The sequence below is a fragment of the Dendrobates tinctorius genome, unplaced genomic scaffold (genome assembly GCF_039654945.1).
Source record: "Dendrobates tinctorius isolate UK_male_01 unplaced genomic scaffold, ASM3965494v1 ptg000116l, whole genome shotgun sequence".
NCBI lineage: Eukaryota > Metazoa > Chordata > Amphibia > Anura > Dendrobatidae > Dendrobates > Dendrobates tinctorius.
In genome coordinates this window covers 30,984,729-31,006,523 of record NW_027361784.1, presented here as the reverse complement: position 1 = coordinate 31,006,523, position 21,795 = coordinate 30,984,729, and the positions used below count along the sequence as shown (strand labels likewise).

General features: G+C 45.0%; 1 long non-coding RNA gene across 1 annotated transcript in view; it reads right to left on the bottom strand.

Annotated features, from left to right (window-relative positions):
• The window catches only part of LOC141101313 (uncharacterized), a 35,979-nt gene extending 15,548 nt beyond the window's left edge, over positions 1-20,431 (bottom strand). The window contains exon 1 of the long non-coding RNA XR_012234936.1: positions 20,162-20,431. This is a non-coding gene — a long non-coding RNA (uncharacterized lncRNA). The remainder of the gene's footprint in view (positions 1-20,161) is intronic.
• Positions 20,432-21,795: the final 1,364 nt, after the last annotated feature.

Below are 21,795 nucleotides of genomic sequence, written 5' to 3'. Positions count from 1 at the left end.
GCACCATGTGTCTTCATCCTACCCTCATATGTTCTTCCATCCTGGCCCCATGTGTCTCCATCCTGCCCCCAGGCTCCATGTGTTCTCCCATCCTGGTCCCATGTTCCTTCATACTGCCACCAGGTCCCTTATGTTCTCCCATTCTGGCACCATGTGTCTACATCCTGTCTCCAGGCTCCATATGTTCTCCCATCCTGGCCCCATGTGTCTCCATCCTGCCCCCAGGTCTCATATGATGCCCCATCTTGGTCCCATGTGTCTCCATCCTGCCCACTGACCCCATATGATTTCACATCCTGCCCCCGGACCCTATATGATTCCCATCTTGGCCCCATGTGTCTCTATCCTGCCTCCATACAATCTCCCATCCTGGCGCCATGCAAAAAAAAAAAAAAAAGTTTCTCTTAACTGGCCGCGGTCCTCTTCCTCATACATTTGATGCGCAGATGTCAAGTGCTGGCCTCTGGAGGCTGATAACTATTGCAGTGCCAGTAGCCGGTGGTTTCCTGTACAGCACTAGATTTTAACAGAACGTGCGTCCGAGGAAGCAGATTCAGTTACTGAATAGGCCGAATCCTGCCCCTTGGGCCCGATGAAAAGAAGGAAAGTATGAGGCTTCTGCTCACTGTGTTCCATACGCCAATAAGGGCAGTAATGCCATGATGGCAGCCCTGCATTTGCTGGTGGTATGTAAAGAGGCCACTTTAAGGCTCCTCTCGACCCACATAAACAGGAGGTTATCACTCATATGTGGCGGCTGGGACCCGCTTCAGAATAAAGGAGCCACAATGTTATCTAAGGCTTCTTTATTGAAATGCTGTTCATTTCTAATGTTTTTGATATGTTATTTTCCATGCTTTATCCTGCAGCTCCACTTTTTCTTATTTGCTGCTGAGCATAAGCTTAAGCTCACTACACACTAACAGCAACCAATTAACCCCCTTATATAATGCTCATATGAAGGAGACAATTTGTGTTAACATTTAAAAAATAAAATAAATACTATTGGAAGGAAAATGGTCAATTTAATGGTTAAACTTGTTGCTTGACCTGAATGCGATGATATTAAAAGACTTGACTTGCCTGTTAGTCATCATCATCTGACTGTCATCCTGCTTAGTCACTGTTATTATAAGTGACATATAAACAGTAGGAGCGTGCTGGCACCGAGCAAGCAAACAGCTCTTGACCGGCGGAGGTATGATCCTGCAGGGATGGGGAAACATAACCCAACACATGGGCCCTGATCACACTGATACCGTCCCCTATGGGTCATCTCAGATACAGCAGAGCTGGATTTGTCATGTCCATTAAATGTGAGGTCAGTGTCAGATGTACTGCTGAAATCCCATTATTCATGGAATGGTAGGTGGTAGCGCATTATATCCACAAAACATATTCCTTCCTATTCCACTTCCTTCCTGCTTTCTCTAGTCTCCCTTTTCTCCTGACTAAATTGATACCTATGCTTCCTGTCTTTTGATATTCTCCTTTCCTTCCTTCCTTCCTTCCTTCCTTCCTTCCTTCCTTTCTTCCTTCCTTCCTCTCAGTATTTATTTTCCTACTTCTCTTCTTTCCCTACTCTCCTACCTTCCTGTTTTCCTTCATTTCCTTACTTTTCCTTCCCTATTCTTCCATGAAGTTTTTCCTTAATCTTTTCCTCTGTTTACTTCCCTTTTCTCCTCTCGCATTGCTCCTATACATTTGCTTCAAAAGCAAATATGGCTTCTTTCTACACTTCCTCTGCTTCCTTCCCAACTCTCACTTCCTTATTTAACCATTTATTTTCCCTTCCTTTCCTTCCCTTTCTTCCAGAGTAAATTTTGTACATAATTCTTCCCTTTCTTATTTTCTAAATGTCTTCCTTCCTCCCTTTCTTCTTTTCATACTTTCGTTCCTTTCTGCTTCTTTCCATAGTCATTGTCCTTTTTTTAAATTCTCCATTTTTTTCATCCACATTCTACTCAGCAATTTACTTCTCTTTTCTTCCATTTAGTTTTCTTCCATTTAGTTTTTTCTTTCTTTCCTTCCTTCCTTCCTTGTTGCCTTACTTCTGCCCTTCCCTCCCTCCCTTCCTTTTTCCCTTCCTTCATTTATTCTTGCCTTCTCTTTTCTTCTTTACATCCTTCCATTCCTTTCTTCCTTTTCCTCCTTCCTCTCTCCTTTTCTTTCTCCCTTCCTTTATTATTCCTTTCCATTTGATTTCCTTTCATTCCTCCCATTTTCTTCCTGGTTCAATTTAGCACATATCCTTGCTTCCTTCCTTCGGTTTTCATTTCTCACTTCCTTTCTTTCTTCATTCCTTCCTCCCCTCCTTCCTTCCTTTGTCCCTTTCTTCCTTTATTTCCTCTTGCCTTCTCCTTCCTTCCTTTCTCTCATCTTTCCTTGCTCCCTACTTTCCTCTCCCCCTTCCATTCATCCTTACTTCCTTCCATCTTTTCATACTCTTCTTCCTTCTTTCATTTATTTTCTCTTTTCCTGCTCTCCTTTTCATTCCCATCTATTCCTCTATACTATCATTCCCTTCCTCTCAGTTTCCTATCCATTTCTTCCCTTCCACACAGAGATATACTTTCTGTAATATGGCTCCCACTCACCATGTGCCTTTTTAATACTGGTGTCCTGGAATTTAGCAGAGAAGCCTCTGGGGCCCCTCAGACACTGGGGCCCAGGTGTGACGGCTCCTCTATGCAGAGACTTGCTGATAGTACTCACATATGGGTGATGTGATCTGGGCCTCATATAAAGTGTTGTGCCCCATAAATACAGAACTTATTGGCTCTTCGGCTTCACCATTGTTCTTACAAGTACTTCCCATAGGTCTCACCTCTGATTCCAAGAATGAGTGAAGAACACAATGGTATTCACACAGAAGGCACGTGAAATAATTGTGAATACAGCAAGACACTGAGAGGAGTATATCGGGAGCTGTATCTAGTGACAGGCAGACTCGTGCATGCTTGGGTCCATTGGGTTTGGCAGAAAAATTGTTTGGTTCGGGTACCAGAACGGTGCCTGTACTCAAACCCTAGCCTGGACCCTATTCAAATGAATGGGGGACCCGAACATCCGGTGTTTCCCACATCTGCAACACTGGATCTGATTGGTGGTAAGGTACTGCTGGCTAGAGCGCTGCAGTTCCCTTGCTATCACGCGGATGACAGAGTGTAAGCCAGCAGCTGTAACTGGTGGTAAAAAGGCTACCGCTGGTCACAGGTGTACGATGATGAGAGTATTTATCTGCCGGTGCCTGTGCAATAAATAAATACATTAAATAAAAAATGGCATGGGAACCCTTCTATTTTTGGCTAACCAGCGCAGGAAATACCGACAGCTGTGGGTTGCAGTCTCTAGCTGTCAGCTTTATATTGGCTGGTTATCAAAAATAGAGAGGTCCCACGCAGTTTTCTAAAAAAAAATTATTTAAATAATTTTAAAAACCGACGTGGGGGTCCCCTCTATTTTTTGACAATCACCCAAGCTAAAGCAGACAGCTGGGGGCTAGTGTTCTCAGACTGGGAAAAGGGCCATGGACATTGGCCCTCCCAAGCTTGAAACCACCAGTCGCCCCAGAAAAGGCACATCTATTGGATGCACTTTGCTCAGCTTCTCCCACTTGCCGTAGCGCAATGGCAAGTGGGGTTATATTTGTGGAGTTGATGTCAGCTTTGTAACGTCAGCTGACATAAAGCCCAGGGGTTAGTAATGGAGACGCTTTTATGACACCCACTTACTAATCCCATAGTTATAAATTAAATAAAGACACACACGTGAAAAAGTCCTTTAATTGAAATAAACACAAAAAACTCCTTTATTTGAAATAAACACTCCACACCCTCTTTTACCCATTTATTAATGTAAAATTAAAAATAAAAAACACCATATTCCTCCCCAGTCCATTTGTCATACGAAGAGGCCAACTCTGCATTATCTGGATTGCATGGCTCAGTAGTGGCATGACGCGAACGCTCAGCTATGAAACCAGCAGACATTGAGCTGAGCCTGAGAACAGCTCCCTGTGACCGACGGTAACCTCAATGACGTCACCGAAGGTCATTGAAGCTGCGCTCTCAAGCTCAGCTTAGTGTCTACTGGATTCACGGCTGGCCCCTTGCCAATCTGTGAATACCAGCCCCCCCAGCTGTCTGCTTTAGCTTGGCCGGTTGTCAAAAATAAAGGGGACCTCATGCCATTTTTCAAAATTATTTATTTTAAAAAAAAAATTTAAAAAATGGAGTGGGGGTCCCCCTGTATTTGAAAACCAGCCAGGGTGTTAGTTTTTCCTGCACTGTATAGTAAAAATAGTGGGGACCCCACCCCATTTTTGTATTTTATTTATTTATTGCACAGACGCCGGCTGATGAATACTCTCATCATCGTACACCTGCTCTGGCTGCTATCAGCAAGACCAGGAGTAGGATGATGAGAGTAGTACTGTCATCAGTGGACACCTGTGACCAGCGGTAATCTTTTTACCACAGGTCACCGCTGCTGGCTCACACGCTGTCATCTGACAGCGTAGGAACTGCAGCACTCTGACCGGCGGTAACAAACTTAGTACCGATCAGAGGCAATGTTTCTCATGCTGTATCACAGATGATGTTCGGGGTGTTGAACTCAAACATTAACACAGAGTTTGGGAAGAATTCCATGTTCGGGGTCCATGCATTAACATCAGGTGTTTGGTACGGACCCCGAACTTTACCGTTCGGGTTCACCCATCCCTAGCTGTATGTATACACATATGTGTCATGTACACGTCCCTGGACACAAGTGATGGTTCTGATGCCAAGATGTCACCAAGACAAAGTTTTCATAATAAACTAAATGAGTTGCTCACTTGATTCTTCATTTACCAATTGTGTTGGGGAAATGATTTTGTGCCATTTATTAATTTACAAGAATTCCAGGCTCTCATGCTTCCTCACAGACTGCACAGTTCTCCTTTTCCCAGGATCATGTGACCAGACCTGTCCGTGGCCTCCTCCAATAGAAAAACAGCTTTATCATGTGAAGTCTCTTTCTATTGGAGGAGGCCATAGACAGGTCTGGTCACATGATCCTGGGAAAAGGAGAACTGTGCAGTCTGTGAGAAGGGAGGAGAACCTGGAATTCTTATCTATGCCCTCAAATCATCTCCCCAACATTTGGTAATCCATCAACCTCATATCTATCCATCCATCTATTATCTATATATGAATATATATGTATATCTATACATCCACCTTTCGTGTCTACCTCTTCCATCATAGACTGTAAGCTTGCGAGCAGGGCCCTCACTCCTCTTGGTATCTGTTATGATCTATGTGATTATTGTTATGCTGTAATGTCTATTGTCTGTACAAATCCCCTCTGAAATGTAAAGTGCTGCGGAATATGACGGCGCTATAGAAATAAAATTATTATTATTATTATTGTCTATTATCTATCTATAATCTATTATCTATCATCTATTAACTACCCATTATCTATTATTTATCTATTATCTATCATCTATCTATTTTCTATTATCTATAATGTATATTATCTATCTATCTATTTATCAATCTATCATCTATCTACAGTATTATCTATGTATATTATCTATCATCTATCTATCTATTATCTATCATCTACTATAATCTGTAATCTATCTGTCTATCTATTATCCATCTATCTATCATCTATCTAGTATCTATCTATCTATCTATCTATCTATCTATTATCTATCTATCTGCCATCTATCTATTAATCTATCTATCTATTATCTATCTATCTGCCATCTATCTATTATCTATCTATCTATTATCTATCTATCTATCTGCCATCTATCTATTATCTATCTATCTATTATCTATCTATCTATCTATTATCTGTCATCTATCTATCTATCTACAGTATTATCTATGTATCTCTCTCTCTCCTCCTAGTATTCGGGGTGGCCGCCCCTCTTGGTTTTTGCTGTCTCACGGCCCCTTGTCCACAGTCCAGCGTCTCTATGTCGGGTTGTGACATTCCCTGGATTGATTTTCGTCCTGCCGTTGATGACATAATGGCGCATGATATCACACATTGGATGTTTGTATTGTGGAGTCTTACGTAGCTCTGCACGTGGATAACACGTTCGCTCCTCAGTCCAAACAGATTGCCGAATGTCAGGAGATCAGACACACATGAATAAAGTTATATTTCAGATTGGCGACGTGTCTTCTTCTGACATCCTACTGTATAACTCACACGGCGCAATCGAAAAACTCAGCTCTGCTATATGTGTTCACAGCTCGAAATGTAAACTCTCTATGTGACGAAACCAGCACGCGTTTATCTGCAGTCCCATGTAATAGAATCGGTCAGTCACTGCAATGCCGCCATGAGTAACGCGCTCAGCTCTGCTGGATCTGTAATATGTTCTTTAGTTCTAACATTGAGATAAGCGTCATCAGTAGTGTTGAGCATTCCGATACTGCAAGTATCAGGTATCGGCCGATATTCACTGTATCGGAATTCCGATACTGAGTACCGATATTTTTACAATATCGGATACCGGAATCGGAAGTTCCCATAATGCAATGAGCCACTATTGTGGCTGTGATTGGCTGCTGAAATGATGTCATCATGATGCACGGTCTGTGCGGGCCTGCCGGTGGTCTGTGCGGGCCTGCCGGGGGTCTGTGCTGGCTGCTGGGGGTCTGTGCGGACTGCCGGGGGTCTATGCCGGCTGCCGGGGGTCTGTGCGGACTGCCGGGGGTCTATACGGGCCTGCCGGGGGTCTGTGTCAGCTGCCGGGGGTCTGTGCGGACTACCGGGGGTCTGTACGGGCCTGCCGGGGGTCTGTGCCGGCTGCCGGGGGTCTGTGCGGACTGCCGGGGGTCTGTACGGGCCTGCCGGGGGTCTGTGCGGGCTGCCGGGGGTCTGTGCCAGCTGCCGGGGGTCTGTGCAGACTGCCGGGGGTCTGTGCGGGCCTGCCGGGGGCTGTGTGTGTGTGGAGGCATCGTCCGATGGGACTACAAGTCCCATCTGGCGATGCCTGCTACAATGACAGTGATTGACACATTAGCCAATGATGGGACAGTAGTAGTCCCATCATCCGGCTAATGTGTTGAATGTAAAAAAAAAAAAACATACTACATACATGCTACATATATACTACATTCATACATACTACATACATACCACATATATACAACATTCATACATACTACATACATACTACATACATACTACATATATACTACATTCATACAACATACATACAACATACATACATACTACATATAGACTACATTCATACAACATACATACATACTACATTCATACAACATACATACATACTACATACATACTACATACATGCATGCATACTACATGCTACATACATACTACAAATATACAACATACACATACACACATACATACTACATACATACAACATACATACAACATGCTACAGACATACAACATACATACTACATAAATACTACATTCATACAACATACATACATGCATACTACATGCTACATACATACTACAAATATACAACATACACATACACACATACAACATACATACAACATGCTACAGACATACTACATACAATACATTCATACATTATATACATATAGACATACAGTACATATAATATAGAGTACATATTCACCATCACGTGTCACTTTGTTCCCCGAAGCCAGTGTCATCTATAAAAAATATGAAAATAACAAACAAGCAATATACTCCCTGATCCGCAGAAATCCACGAGTGTCCCACGACGATCTCCTGCAGGGCATCACTGAGACGTTACTATAGTTCACTGATCTCAATTTATGGCAAAAGCTGCGTGGGAACTTTCTCACACAGCAATGCCAAAAGTGAGACTAGGGACTATTTTTTTACAGTGTCGGATTAATACAGTGCGGAAGGATACCTACCTCCCGTCATTGTATTCCTGGGGCCCCTAGAAAGCGATCGCATCAGCTGATGCTGCTGTTCTCAACGGGAGATCGTTGTGGGACACTCGTGGATTTCTGCGGATCAGGGAGTATATCACTTGTTTGTTATTTTCATATTTTTTATAGATGACACTGGCTTCGGGGATCAAAGTGACAAGTGATGGTGAGTATGTGCTCTATGTTATATGTACTGTATGTCTATATGTATGTATTGTATGAATGTATTGTATATAGTATGTATGTAGTATGTCTGTAGTATGTATGTAATATGTATTTTGTATGTCTGTAGCATGTTGTATGTATGTTGTATGTAGTATGTATGTATGTTGTATGAATGTAGTATATATGTAGTATGTATGTAGTATGTAGTATGTTGTATATATGTAGTATGTATGTAGTATGTATGTGGTATGTATGTATGTTGTATGAATGTTGTATATATGTAGTATGTATGTAGTATGTATGTATGTTGTATGAATGTTGTATATATGTAGTATGTATGTAGTATGTATGTATGTTGTATGAATGTAGTATATATGTAGTATGTATGTAGTATGTAGTATGTTGTATATATGTAGTATGTATGTAGTATGTATATGGTATGTATGTATGTTGTATGAATGTTGTATATATATGTAGTATGTATGTAGTATGTATGTATGTTGTATGAATGTTGTATATATGTAGTATGTATGTAGTATGTATGTAGTATGTATATATATATATTTTTTTTACATTCAACACATTAGCCGGATGATGGGACTACTACTGTCCCATCATTGGCTAATGTGTCAATCACTGTCATTGTAGCAGGCATAGCCCGATGGGACTTGTAATCCCATCGGACGATGCCTGCACACACACACACACAACCCCCGGCAGGCCCGCACAGACCCCCGGCAGTCCGCACAGACCCCCGGCAGCCAGCACAGACCCCTGCAGGCCCGTACAGACCCCCGGCAGGCCTGCACAGACCCCCGGCAGTCCGCACAGACCCCCGGCAGCCGGCACAGACCCCCCGTAGGCCCGTACAGACCCCCGGCAGTCCGCACAGACCACCGACAGCCGGCACAGACCCCCGGCAGTCAGCACAGACCCCCGGCAGGCCCATACAGACCCCCGGCAGGCCCGTACAGACCCCCGGCAAGCCCGCACAGACCACTGGCAGGCCCGTACAGACCCCCAGCAGGCCCGCACAGACCCCGCCCGCACACACAGACATGCACAGTGTCCGCCCACGCACCGCCCACACTCTTCCCCCCTCCCGAACAGGATGTGCAAGTAAAGAAAGGATTTTTTTTATTTCCGATATTTCTGTCCCATTGACTTGAATGGGACTTCCGTTATCGAAATCGGCGATACCCGATACTTTTTGGGTATTGGCCGATCCAATCCGATCCGATATTTCTCAATATCGGATGGTATCGCTCAACACTAGTCATCAGCAGCCGCGTCTCCCTATAAAGTTGGGACGTATGAGCTTGAAGAACATGTTTATGAGGAGTAGTGATATAGTGTCATCCCCCAGTATAAGGCAAGTCTCCTGCGTCCTGTAACCCGTGGACTCTTTATCAATCCCCGAGTCTCTTCCACCAGTCCAGCATCCCGTATTCACAAGCAACATATCTGGTATTTTATGAAAATTCTGAGGTCATTTTAGTTTTCTCTAGCTAGTTCTAATTTTTGCTGAAATACGGTATAAACTTTAAATAATAAAAAAGTTACACATTGTTATATTTTTTTTTTAATTATAGTTTTATGTTTTTTTATGTACCGTAGCTCTTTTATTATCCTAGCCCTTTCCTAATTCTAACTTTTAACCCTAAGCCTAGTACTAAACCTGATCCTAGTCCTAACCTTTAACCCTAGCCATAATCCTAACCCTAATCCTAATCTTAACATTCATTCTGGCCCTAACTTTTAACTCTAGCCATAGTTCTAGCCCAAACCACAGACCCAGCACTAACCTTTAATTCTAGTCTTACCTTTCTTCCTAACCTTTAACACTAGCCCTAACCTTAAATCTTTAGCCCTAGTTGTATGCCTAACCCTAGTCCTAACCTTAACCTTTAACCCTAGCCCTAACCCTCATCATACTTCTAACCTTTAACTCTAGCCTTAGTTCTAGCCCGAACCTTTAATTCTAGCCCTAACCCTCTTCCTAACCTTTAGTACTAGCCTTTGTCCTAGTCATAGCTCTAACCTTAAATCCTAGTCCTAGCTGAAGCTCTAACCCTAGTCCTGGTATCAAGCTTTAATTCTAGGCCTAAACTGCTTCCTAACCTTTAGTACTAGCCTTTGCCCTAACTCTAACCTTAAACCCCAGTCCTAGTTGTAGCCCTAACCCTAACCTCTAACCCTAACCTTAACCCTTGTCAGAATTGGAAAAAGTGTTTAAAAGCATAACCTTTATTCTAAAGTTAGTCTTTTGTTTTCTTTGCAGGGGAAACTTTTATAAATTTAGTCCATCCCTCCCAGAAGGTCTCTGCGTCTCCTCCTACAAAATCACAAGTAAGAAGAGAGGAAAAGAGCAGCAGAAGAGTGCAGCGCCGCACATGTGATTCATTACCCTCCCTCTGTTATCGCCGATGCTGCCTATGCAGAGCGCAAAGTCATCCCAACTGCTGCGCTCTGCATAGAAACCGACGGCAGAGACCAAGATAGCGAGGCAACTGCTGACTGCTTTACTCATTGAGCTCACCAACCGCAGGGTGGTCACTCACTGCAGCCCAGCCATGGACCACTCCTAAAAGAAGCCATCACTTGATAGTGGTCGTCTTCAATTTTACGCCCTTCACCCACTCTCGCGCTATACTGATAACGGAGAGTCAGGGGAGATAATAATAACCAAATGGTCATGATGATGGCGGCATTTATAAGGCAGCAGAATTATGATTGCAGCTCTGGAGGTGACTGGAGTATACGATAGGAGTAGAGGATAAGTGAAGTGACATACTGAAGCATTTCTGTGTATCATACGTCGAATTAACCTGTAAATAGATGGTTAGACATTAAAGCTGGGCTCGGACGCCAGTCACACAGGCGGAATCAGTCGGTGACAGTAATTCCTTTGAGTTATGAGTACAAGAGATAACTGGATAAAAAGTAAACCGTCTGATACTGCGGAGGATCACGGATCACAAAGTGTCGGCTTTTCCCATATATTTACGGATGTGTAATGGCAGGGCGGGCGAGGCGGACTCAACGCCGGGGATTAGATACAATAGATTGGATAAAGTCACAAAAAAACATAAAAAAAATGAAAAAAAAAAAAAAAAGTTCTGTCTGAGCCGCCTAAGTCTCCGAAACCTGTGACGCATCGATATCCTGCGAGAAGAATGAGAAGTATCTGGCAGGATTTCGTATGACTGCATTGTTACAGTAAATCTTCAGTAACCCAAGCTGCTGAATAACCTCCCCGCTCCCTCTCGGGGGACTGACGCACCATTACAGCCATAAAAACGTCTCATAAAAGACGCAGGCTGCGATCGGAAGGAAAGGACGGCTTTATTATTAAAACAGCTCGTTTATGGCTGGAGAAATCCCACATTGCGGGCCCCGAACAATGGCCGGCCGGGGTTATTGTGGGAAGCGTATGGAATATGTAATGATTTTATTGGGGACGGGGGAGGAGAGCGCTCTCATAGACGGGATAGCTGTAAATTATAAGGGGATGAAGAGTGGAGATGCCGTATGGAGAGACAGGGCGGAGAGTTTCTTTACTGGGATTATGGAAATGAGGGGCTATTGGAATGATCTCTATAAGAGGGAAGTAACCTGAAGAATAAAGGGGTCTGATATTGATATAGGGCAAACGGACCTTTTGAACCCTATGGATGACATCATCACTAACTGATTATAGGAGGTGACATCATCACTAGATGATTATAGGAGATGACGTCATCACTCACTGATTATAGGAGATGATGTCATCACTCGCTGATTATAGGAGATTACATCATCACTCACGGATTATAGGAGATGACGTCATCACTCACGGAATATAGGAGATGATGTCATCACTCACAGATGATAGGAGATGACGTCATCACTCACTGATGATAGGAGATGACATCATCACTCGCTGATTATAGGAGGTGACATCATCACTAGATGATTATAGGAGATGACATCATCACTAACTGATTATAGGAGGTGACATCATCACTAGATGATTATAGGAGATGACGTCATCACTCACTGATTATAGGAGATGATGTCATCACTCGCTGATTATAGGAGATTACATCATCACTCACGGATTATAGGAGATGACGTCATCACTCACGGAATATAGGAGATGATGTCATCACTCACAGATGATAGGAGATGACGTCATCACTCACTGATGATAGGAGATGACATCATCACTCGCTGATTATAGGAGATGACATCATCAGTCACGGATTATAGGAGATGATGTCATCACTCACGGATTATAGGAAATTACATCATCACTCACGGATTATAGGAGATGACATAATCACTAGCTGATTGTAGGAGATGAAGTCATCAGTCACGGATTATAGGAGATGACATCATCATTCACGGATAATAGGATATTACATCATCACTAGCTAATTATAGGAGATGATGTCATCAGTCACAGATTATAGGAGATGACGTCATCACTCACGGATTATAGGAAATGACATAATCACTCACGGATTATAGGAGATGACATCATCATTCACGGATTATAGGATATTACATTTTCACTAGCTGATTATAGGAGTTGAAGTCATCACTCACGGATTATAGGAGATTACATCATCACTAGCTGATTACAGGAGATGATGTCATCAGTCACGGAATATAGTAGATGACATCATCACTTGCTGATTATAGGAGATGACATCATCACTCACTGATCACTGGAGATGACATCATCACTGGCTGATTATAGGAGATGACATCATCACTCATGGATTATAGGAGATGACATCATCACTGGCTAATTATAGGAAATGACGTCATCACTCGCTGATTATAGGAAATGATTTCATCACTCACTGATTATAGGAAATGACGTCATCACACTGATTATAGGAGATGACATCATCACTGGCTAATTATAGGAAATGACGTCATCACTCGCTGATTATAGGAAATGACTTCATCACTCACTGATTATAGGAGATGACATCATCACTCACGGATTATAGGAGATGACGTCATCACTCACGGAATATAGGAGATGACATCATCACTCATGGATTATAGGAGATGACATCATCACTGGCTGATTATAGGAAATGACTTCATCACTCACTGATTATAGGAGATGACATCATCACGGATTATAGGAGATGATGTCATCACTCACGGAATATAGGAGATGACATCATCACTCATGGATTATAGGAGATGACATCATCACTCGCTGATTATAGGAGATGACATCATCACTGGCTGATTATAGGAGATGACATCATCACTCATGGATTATAGGAGATGACATCATCACTGGCTAATTATAGGAAATGACGTCATCACTCGCTGATTATAGGAAATGATTTCATCACTCACTGATTATAGGAAATGACGTCATCACACTGATTATAGGAGATGACATCATCACTGGCTAATTATAGGAGATGACATCATCACTCGCTGATTATAGGAAATGACTTCATCACTCACTGATTATAGGAGATGACATCATCACTCACGGATTATAGGAGATGACGTCATCACTCACGGAATATAGGAGATGACATCATCACTCATGGATTATAGGAGATGACATCATCACTGGCTGATTATAGGAAATGACTTCATCACTCACTGATTATAGGAGATGACATCATCACTCACGGATTATAGGAGATGATGTCATCACTCACGGAATATAGGAGATGACATCATCACTCATGGATTATAGGAGATGACATCATCACTCGCTGATTATAGGAGATGACGTCATCACTCACGGAATATAGGAGATGACATCATCACTCACAGATTATAGGAGATGACATCATCACTGGCTAATTATAGGAGATGATATCATCACTCACAGATTATAGGAGATGACATCAGAATGTGTTGATTTTAGAAATATCATTAAAGGCAGACTCCAGGAGCGGTGTACAGGCGGTGGGTGTCACGGTCCGGCGCCTCCCATCTTCATACGATGACATCCTCCTTCTCACTTCTGCCTCGGCTCCTGTGCACGCGTACTTTATTTGCCCTGTTGAGGGCAGAGTAAAGTACTGCAGTGCGCAGGCACCGGGAAAGGTCAGAGAGGTCCGGCGCCTGCGCACTGCAGTACTTTACTCTGCCCTCAACAGGGCAGATAAAGTACGCGTGCGCAGGAGCCGAGGGAGAAGTAGGAAAGAAGACGTCATCGTATGAAGATGGGAGGCGCCAGACTGGACTGCGACACCCACCGCACTGGACCGGACCCCCCGGTGAGTATAATATAACTCGTTTTTCTTATCTTTCAGGTTACATCGGGGGCTTATCCTACAACATTACAGAATGCTATAGATAAGCCCCTGATGGCTGTGGCTGCATCTTATAGGCCAAAAATGGGGTGACAGATTCCCTTTAACAGTATGGGTGTCTTGAGAACACCGTATCTGTTAAGAACATAGCAGACAATGCAGCCCATGACCAGACAGGCCCTTCTGGCATTTGCCAGAAATGCCAGATGGCCAGTTCGGCCCTGCACTCAGTTCACACCTCTCCTTGATTTCAGAGATCCTTGGGGGTTTTTATACCCAGACCTCCATCAATCTAATATGAAAAATGTTTGAAGAATCGGAGTACTCCAGACGTTATTCTATATGGTGTCCATTCATGATGTCTTTTAGGTAGAAGCATCGAGGAGTTTTCCCTGTATTAAAAAATATCTCCCAAATCACCCTGCACCTCTGGTGAAGGAAATCATTACCCGGCCCAAGCAAGAACGCCAGTCACTCTTCCATAACATTTCCTCTGACAACCCTCTATATAACATACATCCCAACACTCCTGGAGCCAGTGACATATACCCAGATTTTGGCATCAGTCTGGCGTGGTCGGCAGGGTGCCCCTACTTTACCTGTAACCTCTGGATGCAGATACAGTTCAGTACAATGGGGGTTCAGAGAGACGTCAGCTCCCTGCTCCACCATCCAGCTTGTGCCGCTCGAGGCCGTGCACAGCTGGCGGGATGATGTCACCGGACTGCACCTGCTGCGCCATGCCACACTGCACAGACTGGAGGAAACTGCACATCTGATCCAGTCATCCTGGGAATGGGTGTTGGGGAGTATTCTTTTTAATAGCCAGCGCACTATTCTTAGTGATCACACTGGGGTGGGGGGGGGCACCTTGAGACATTATACTCCATGTGGGCAGGAAAGTACTGAGAGGGCATCATACTGTGTGTAGTGACCATTCTTGGGGCATCATACTTTACGGGAATGCACTATGGGGACATCATACTGTGTGTATGTGGGGAGAGGGCAATTTAGGGGCATCATACTGTGTGTATGTGGGGAGAGGCAATTTAGGGACATCATACTGTGTGTATGTGGGGGAGGAACGGCCCCCGTCGAGTGTCCGGGCCGGAACTAAGGGAGCCGTCATCTAGGTTCCGGGGGAAAATTATTCCCGGGGGACAGAGTTCGGGGACGGACCGTTGAGATAGACAGATGGGCTAGGGGAGGGGCCAGTATAAAAGGGGCGGGGAGCGCCAGTCACGATGAGTCAGCAGGCTGGGACAGAGGCAGCAGGAGACCGTGGAAGCGACTGAGGGCTAGAGCGACTTACCAGTGACAGGGAAGACGCTCACTGAGGACTTCAGAGGGAAGGCGCCGAGATGACCGTCCGAGACTTGCTGCTCCGCTCCAGCCCGCGGCCACTGCCGCCCCAGCTCAGCCCGCGGCCGCTGCCGCCTCAACACAGCCCGCGGCTTCGGCCTTACCCGCGGTCAATCGTGGTCGTTGCCGTCCCGCTCCGGCCCGCGGCTGTGGCCTGTTTCCAGCCACCCGCAGCCACCCTGCTCTCACCAGTGGCCATGGCAAGTCCAGTGCCATCGGCGGCCACCACTGTCTCGCTCCGGTCCGTGGCAAGGGCCGAGCCTCTGCTCACTGCGGAGTCCCCGTCGCAGCGGCTAGCTGCACAGGTGGCCTGTCACCCGCCACCCCGCATCACTGCCGCTTACCCCCGTCCAGGGGCTGCGGCCTACTCGTGCAAGGACTCCTCCGTGGCCGGAGGCACCCCAGCGCCACAGGAGCTGCGGACCGCTCGAAGACTACGCCAACTCTTCAGCAGCTGGGCCCAGCGGCTGCTCCGCTGAAGAACCACCGTCCAGAACGCCGAGGGACGTCAGGACGGCTAAGTTGACTATATAGTTAAGGACCCCTAGTCGGCCTTACCGCGGCCCTATAGTGACCGGCTCTCGCCGGACATAGGCGTGTTCTCCTCTGTTTGTGTGAACTGTATTGAGCCCCTGTGAGGGCAACCCTTTGGTTGAACAGGCTGAGACTGAGGAAAGTCCCCTTTAGGCCTATAAACGTTATTATAAAGGCACCAAACCGACTCGCGACTTGTCACTGCATCCTGCGTACCTGCTAGTACCACATATGTATGGAGAGGCAATTTAGGGACATCATACTGTGTGTATGTGGGGAGAGGGCAATTTAGGGGCATTATCCTGTGTGTAGTGAGAATTCTTAGGGCATCATACTGTATGGAAAATAAGTCCGCTGGAATCACTTGACAGTGGTTGTCTTAAATTTAATCGTATGATGGCATTATTCTGTTGGGGGTTATTTAGGGGCATCATACTGTGTGTGTGTCATGAGCATTCTTAAGGCATCATTCTGTATGAGGAATGCATTATGGGGGCATCAAACCGTAGGGGGAATGTACTATGGGGGGCATTATACTGCACGATTTTCAACACTGTGGGGCATACCACATGTTGGGGTATTGTGGAGGTGTGATGCATGGGGCAATGCATTGTGTGTGCATCATACTGTGTGCTGGGGAATTGTGGTGGCTTCATACTGTGTGTGGGGGAAATGCACCATGTGGGCCATCATACTGTGTAGCAGGCCATCGTGGACCATCGTACCCCATGGTGAGGCATCGCGCTGTGTGGAGGGGTATTGTGGGCTACAATAGTGAGTGGGGAGGGGTCTGTGCCCGAATACTTAGGTGCTTCGTTACGGGTGCTATTTTTGTGTGGGTGTACCGGAAGGACTGGGTGAGGTTATGGATGTGGCTTAACGTAAAATATTTTTCTTCTCCACCATACGTGTCCATGTTCCCGTCTTTCATGGTTGGTTGGTATATTTGCAGCGATCTTCTCCCAACAAGGAATTCCTCTCATAACTTCTTCGCCACATTCATATCGGACATGTCATCTCAGATAATCGTCCTATTGCGTTTGCAAACTGAAGAATCTCCCTGTTATTTTAGGTCCTGGTGTTCAGTGAATCGTTGATTGCCCGGGGCCCGGTTATCATGAGTCTGCATTTCTATCTGGGTCAGGAGTTTTAGTCTAGTAGTCACTGTATCCCATGAAATTTATGAATTGGGGAGGGGGGGGAGACTTAAAGGAACCATTGACGAGGTGTAGGAGCTTGGGATTTTGCTATTTTTCAATGCTTTTCCTTTGCCTTTGGGGAATGTTTCACATTCTTTTGAGTTTTTCAAGCTGAAAAGAACACTACAAAAATGAGATCGGAGATTGCCGGGACGTGCCCACTTTCGATTTCACAGTTATTCCATGACCCCTATCTGATGCACTTTCCCATGTTGAGGTTTGGCCTCCTTATAATAATAGGACCAGCCGGTTGCAGCGCATTCTTTTGTAGGTGGTGGTGATGCTCTCCCATTAAACCAAAGAAAGTAGTAGCTGGTGAATAATCGTGTTGTGGTTACGGCTGAGTAGAATCATGGCTGGAGTATAGCTAAGCATTGCACATTGCATACAGGAGGCATGACAGATACTAGAAGCATGCAAACGGCGTACAACCTTCATGGGGGCACACAGGGGCCAATATTACTTTATACTGTCTGGGGCTCAATAAATATATGGAACTATTTGGGTGTAGGGTGGGAATAGATGAGGATGTTGCTGGAAATGTGAGAAATCAAATGTGTCTGGATGTACACAAGTCAAGAATGGAAGACGTCGTCATGGTGGTCTGGGCCAGATGGAAAAGACAGGAAAAATGAACAACTTTCATGGAGGAATGACAGAGGCTAAGAGGCAAGAAAATACACATCTCGGTTCTGTTTATTTATGGGGTACACTCAGGGAATTGTCATTTTTTATGGGCACACCGGGGTCATTTTTATCTAATATTATTTTCTACTGTTTTGTGCACAATATATGGAACCATAAAACACTATTATTTTTTGGGGGATCAGGTATTATTTTTTTAAGAGGTTCTTGCCTCTGTAGCGCAATTTTTTTGGGGTAAGTGCAGTAATAAAGATGGATGGGGCAACATCAGGCATAAAATTAGGGGTACCAGCAGTGTGAAGAGTCATGGTAGATTGGGGATAGGTGGCGATGGTGTTGGAAATATGAGAACTCAGTTATGTCTGTGTTGAAGAAGTCGTCATGGCGGTCTGGCCAAGATAGAAAAATCTGGAAAAATAATGACTTTTCAAGAGGCATGACAGATGCTAGAGACAAACACACATCTCGGTTATGCATATTTAAGGGTGCACTCAGGGAATCATAATCTTCAAATAGGAACACAGGGGGGCAAAATATATGACACAATTTGTAAATTATTTTGGGGGGCACTGTATTTGGTGTTATTGTTTTCGGAGTCGCTGTCTTTGTAGCACAATGTTTAGGGGTAATCCTAGTGATGACACCAATTTTTCAGAAGCACAATATTCGGTGACACCACGACTCACCCAAAGTCTAGCAATAAGGATGGATAGGGCAGCAACAGGCACAGCAGCAGGCACAACAACAGGCACAGCAGCAGGATGGTTAGTTTGTGCAGGTTGAGAATAGAAGGTGATGGTGCTGGAAATGTGAAAAGTCAAATGTGTCTTCAGAGATTACAACACAAACACAATTGAGTCATTCATTTTTCCAGTCTTTTCTGTCTGGTCCAGACCGCCATGACGACTTCTCCAGCTCTGACTTGTCTGCAGAATTTACAACACAGAAACATTTGACTTCTCAAATTTCCAATGCTGTCCTAATCTATTCTCAATCTTCACAAACTCGAAATCCTGCTGCTACCCCCATATCTATACCTGTTACTGCCCCGTACATCCTTATTATTACACTATTGGTTGAGCATGGTGTCGCCAAACACTGTGAGGACTGGAAGAAGTCGTTATGGCGCGGCCTGGGCTAGACAAAAAAAAAACTGAAAAACTGCCATCACAAAGGATAAAAATTATACATGACGGTAGTGTAATCACTAATACGGTCTGCAGATCTGGAAGACACCACTATATGGTGGGCAGCATGGAGGCTCAATGGTTAGCACCTTTCATGACTGGGGTCCTGGATTCAAATCTTGCAAATCTACAAAGGAGTTTGTATGTTCTCTCAGTGTTTCTGTGGGTTTCCCCCTACACTCCAAAGACATATTGATGGGGAATCTAGATTGTGAGCCCCAATGGGGACAGTGATGATTTTGTCTGAATTAATGGCACTGTATAAATAAATATGGTCACTGTATGGTGGAACTATCAGTCCATTGTCATCTCAGGGGGGCCTGATATACCCACTAGGACTTGAATCCTCATCCCCAATTGCACTACCCGGGTCGGAGGCCGATTCGGACTAGTAGTAGCAATACTAATATCATTAGAACTACCTTCTTCACATCACGCAAGGCTCGTCCTTTCCCCATGGAGCTGACAATCTAATTTTCTTCCTGATACCCACACTTTAGCCTAATACCGGAATACACTACTGAGAAGACGAGACGATCCAAGCTCGGAGAACTGATATAAGCTGATTACGGTCGGCATCGATCGCTGGGTCCCAGTGCAATGTGTAACTGAAATATCATGTCACTGCCACGAGTAACAATTCCTGGGAATGAATGGAACAGATCCTCCAGTATTTACACACATTCCTCAGATACATTTACAGCTTTTTAGCAAAGAGTCGACCATTGATGTGTCTAATCCCAGCGCTGACACCGGTGAAGGTAATACCAACACGCCTACACATCAGAGGCCCAGACTCCGATCCCAGCAGTCTGCGGAAAGCTTCAGGAGCAAAGGAACAATCAAGCCACTTCACTTACCCGTCAGAAATGTCACAGGAGCAGCATTGTTCCTCCCAGGCCGCGGGCTACCAGACTTTAGGAAAGTGACAGCTCTGAAGACGCGGCATATTCATAGGGATCATTTACTCACCGAACCTCGGCTCAGATATTTAAAGGGCCATTCCACTCAGCTACAAAAATGTCTCCACCTGGGCCGTAGGTGGAGTTTAAATGTTTCCCGTGTTACAATTTCTTAAAGAGGCAGTCTGCTAAGAAATTCTGATTGATTACAGAGGGTACTTAGTTTTCCGGACCCTGAGCTCAGGACCCCATCGGAACTCTTATAGCGGATTTAAAACAGGAAAAAAAAATGAAGTAGTAAGAAAATTGTTTCGATTATTTTGCTTATACTGGATGACACCAATACATTCCATGGAGAGCACACACACATTGAAAAGTTACAATGCAACAATTTTAATCACTGAGCCACAATGGTGCTGCAAAGCAGCAATGCTAAACACTGAGCTGCTGTGCTGCTGCAAGGCAAGAGCGCTAACCACTGAGCCACTGTGCTGCTGCAAAGCAATGTTGCTAATCACTGAACCACTTTGCAGCTGAAAGACAAAAGTGCTAATCACCGAACCATTGTGCTGCTTAAAGACAAACCTTCTAACTACTGAGCTTCTTTGCTACTGAACGGCAAGAATGCTAACCACTGAGCCACTGGGCTGCTGAAAGGTAAGTGTGCTATCCCCTGAGTCATTGTACTGCTGCAAAACAAGGATTCTAACCACTGGGTCACTGAACCGCTACATGAAAATGTGGCTCCCCTGAGGCTTCAGTCACCACAGAGGTACTGCACCTCATCCAGAGGTGTGGTATCCCACTACCCAGGAAAGACAGAGACACCTGACCAGACTCTTTCACCTGCAACCAACACACACCCTAGAGTAGCAGGGCACCCTGGATGACCCCTGCTTTGGTCATAAAAGGTGTTGGGAGGTGGGTGGAGCTTAGGTTCAGAGCAGGAGAACAGAAAGGAAGTTAGATCAGTTCTCCCCTAGGGGGAGAAGTGGAAGGACATAGTTGGAGCAGCTCCTGGTCAGGATGAGCTGCTGGACGGAGTAGCTTTGGAGGGAAGCTCCCCGTAAAGGGAAGGGATCCCAGAGGCACGGGCAGAGCATTGGCCACCCGTGGGGCTTGTTCCATGCTGACCGCCATTAGGTGGAGGGATCAGGTCACAGAATGGTCTCGGCCCCTTAGCCTAGTAGAGTGGACAACAGGACTCAGTTAGAAAGCCGACAGCTGTGGCCTCTTTAGGGACCACAGCCACCAACCACAGTTATCTTCTCTGGAAAGGCAGCCAGAAAGGAGCAAGGAAACCCTGTGGGCACATTATCCAACAGGGTCCACAGCTGCTGGCCTGGGACACTGACTGTGAGGTGTGGTTTAGGAAGAGACGAGAAAGTAACACAGTGAGATGGCCAGGAAAGGTATATACTGAAGGGAGTGCTGGAAAGGTGTGCTCCACCTGCCTGGGAGTTTACTGAGCCCCTCACCTGAAGAACATGGCACTAAGCAGGCATCTGTGTGCACCAGAACTGTGAATAAAGCTTTGAAACTGCACCCCACTGTGTTCTCTGAATTCTTGCCTCAACACTCACTCAGCACTG